Source organism: Cebus imitator, unplaced genomic scaffold, assembly GCF_001604975.1.
Source record: "Cebus imitator isolate Cc_AM_T3 unplaced genomic scaffold, Cebus_imitator-1.0 Scaffold439, whole genome shotgun sequence".
Classification (NCBI taxonomy): Eukaryota; Metazoa; Chordata; class Mammalia; order Primates; family Cebidae; genus Cebus; species Cebus imitator.
The window spans coordinates 550,417-553,873 of NW_016107754.1; positions in this window are offsets into that span (position 1 = coordinate 550,417).

The window sequence follows — 3,457 nt, forward strand, 5'->3', positions numbered from 1 at the left end:
TTTCACCGTGTTGACCAGGATGGTCTCGATCTCTTGACCTTGTGATCCACCCGCCTTGGCCTCCCAAAGTGCTGGGATTACAGGCTTGAGCCACCACGCCCGGCCAATTTTTGTATTTTTAATAGAGAGGGGTTTCACCATGTTGGCCAGGCTGATCTCGAACTTCTGACCTCAGGTGATCTGCCTGCCTCAGCCTCCAAAAGTGCTAGGATTACAGGTTTGAGCCACCGCACCCGGCCTAAATGTGGCTAGTGGCCTTAACAAAGCATCTGGCAAGTCAGTACCTGATTTCTGCCTCAGTTTTAGAGACTCGTTCCAAAGGAAAAAAACAAACATTAGAGTTCTTACTACATGTCTGATACTCACCTTGGAAGGCAAAAACAAAATCCATTTAGCATACTCAACTAAAAATGAGTAAGAAAAGCTATGAAAATATATGGGAAGAACCTTTATTGGAATAGCTTAGGGAAGCTTCAGAGATTTCACATTCTGAGGAAGAACTTACCAGTTGTGGAAGGAGTCAGTACAAACATAGGGAAATAAAAGAATGTGATGGCCAGCTGCAGTGGCTCACACCTGTATTCCAAGCACTTTGGGAAGCCAAGACAGGGAGATCATCTGAGGTCAGGAGTTTGAGACCAGCCTGGCCAACATGGTGAAACCCCGTCTCTACTGAAAATGAAAAAATAAAATAAATGAAAGAATATGACATACTTAGAAACTGTCAATAAGTCAGTGTAATTGAAGCTTATATTGACAAATGAGTTTGGGAAATGGAGAAGCAGATCATAAAGGATTTTATATCTACATTATCCTATAGGTAATTATTTCTCAGTAATGTTTGGGACACAGACTTGTGTGAGAATATAACAATAACTACATACTCTCAGGAAAATATATATACACATAAACACGGCTTTTGACTATAGAATTCCTGATGTCTAGCCATGAAAAAAAATTTCAGTTTTTGGTGATAAAATTAGTCGGAAGTGATATGAGAGGTGTGGAGAGAAATTAAGGGCTTTTTTTAGAAAGTCGGCTAAATCTTGTAGCAGACTAGATGGGAGCATAAATAAGAGATTAGTAACTCAGGAAAGAGATAATTCATTACACTGACAAAGCATTTGTCATACGAGGAATGAGACAAATGTAAGAAGTAGGAGTAAAGAGAATAAGATGCTCTCTTAGAAGTGGAGGAAACAGGGCTGGGCGTGGTGGCTCACGCCTGTAATCCCAGCACTTTGGGAGGCCGAGGCGGGTGGATCACGAGGTCAAGAGATCGAGACCATCCTGGTCAAAATGGTGAAACCCCGTCTCTACTAAAAATACAAAAAATTAGCTGGGCATGGTGGCGCATGCCTGTAATCCCAGCATTTGGGAGGCCTAGGAAAGAATCACTTGAGGCCAAAAGTTCAAGATCAGCCTAGGCGACACAGTGAGACCTTGTCTCTACAAAAAATAACAAAAATTAGCTGGGCATGGTGGCGCACGCCTGTAGTTCCAGCTACTCGGGAGGCTGAGGCAGGAGACTTGCTTGAACCCAGGAGACGGAGGTTGTGGTGAGCCGAGATCGCGCCATTGCACTCCAGCCTGGGTAACAAGAGCGAAACCCCGTCTGAAAAAAAAAAAAAAAAGAAGTGGAGGAAACATAGAATTCCAATTCAGTGGAGAAGAATCTATGGTACTTGGGATATGTTCTAGAGTTCTGAGAGAAGTATGCATTAAACTAAATAATTTTGGCAGTCAGCAGCACATACATTGTGGATAAGAGTGTGTAAGAAGGGGCTGGGCATGGTGGCTCACGCCTGTAATCTCAGCACTTTGGGAGGCCGAGGCGAGTGGATCACAAAGTCAGGAGTTCAAGACCAGCCTAGCCAAGATGGTGAACCCCCATCTCTACTGAAAATACAAAAATTAGCTGGGTGTGGTGGCGGGCGCCTGTAATCCCAGCTACTCAGGAGGCTGAGGCAGATAATTGCTTGAACCCAGGAGGTGGAGGTTGCAGTGAGCCAAAATTGCACCACTGCATTCCAGCCTGGGTGACAGAATGAGACTCTATCTAAAATTAAAAAAATAGAGTGTATAAGAAGAAGGCCGGATGCAGTGGCTCATGCCTGTAATCCCAACACTTTGGGTGGCTGAGGCAGGCAGATCACAAGGTCAGGAGATTGAGACCATCCTGGATAACATGGTGAAACCCTGTCTCTACTAAAATATAAAAAATTATCCCGAGTGGTAGTGCATGCCTGTAGTCCCAGCTACTTGGGACGTTGAGATCGTGCCACTGCACTCCAGCCTGGTAGAGACTCGTCTCCAAAAAAAAGAAAATAGTGTGTAAGAAGGAACTGAGGAAAGAACCCTAAAGATAATCAATTTTATCAGTGGAAGGTGGACAGTGAAGATAGTTACAGGTTAGCAGATGAATGAGTACAGGAAACAGTGGACAGAGTTTTAGAAGGTAGAAATGGTTGACAATGAGATGGCAATGTAAGGTAATGATGAATGTGGTGCTCTTGGGACTGGCCATTTAAGAGACCGATGATGGCGTTTTTGAGAGCAGATTGAGAGGATGGGTAACTTGGAGTAGAACATGTACAGAACTAGAAGCAGGACATACTGATCATCTTCATTAGCTAAGCCTGGCAGGAAGAGAGAACAGTTAGTTAAGGCAGTAACCTCAAGGGAGGTTCCTTTCTTTTCTTTCTCTCTTTTCCCCCCTCATTAACTCTACTCATTCTCCCCTCCTTCCCTTTTTTCTTTTATTTATTTATTTATTTTTTGAGACAGAGTTTTGCTCGTTACACAGGCTGGAGTGCAATGGCGCGATCTCGGCTCACCGCAACCCCCACCTCCTAGGTTCAGGCAATTCTCCTGCCTCAGCCTCCTGAATAGCTGGGATTACAGGCACGCGCCACCATGCCCAGCTAATTTTTTGTATTTTTAGTAGAGACGGGGTTTCACCATGTTGACCGGGATGGTCTCGATCTCTTGACCTCGTGATTCACCCGCCTCGGCCTCCCACAGTGCTGGGATTACAGGCGTGAGCCACCGCGCCCGGCCTCCTTCCCTTTTTTCTTTCTTCTTTCTCTTTCTTTTAAAAAATTTTGAAAATGAAAATCCGGCCAGGCGCGGTGGCTCACGCCTGTAATCCTAGCACTTTGGGAGGCCGAGGTGGGTGGATCACCTGAGGTCAGGAGTTCAAGACTATCCTTGCCATCATGGTGAAACCCCATCTTTAAAAAAAGAAAAAAAAAAAATGAAAATCCATAAGCATGTATGAGTGGGGAGGAGCTGCATGAAGAGAGGCAAATGGAGACTATAAAAATGAAGGAAGCTGGGTGTGGTGGCTCACACCTGCAATCCCAGTAATTAGTGGGGCCAAGGCGGGTGGATTACTTGAGCTCAGGAATTTGGGACCAGCCTGGGAAACATGGTGAAACAGTGTCTCTACAAAAAA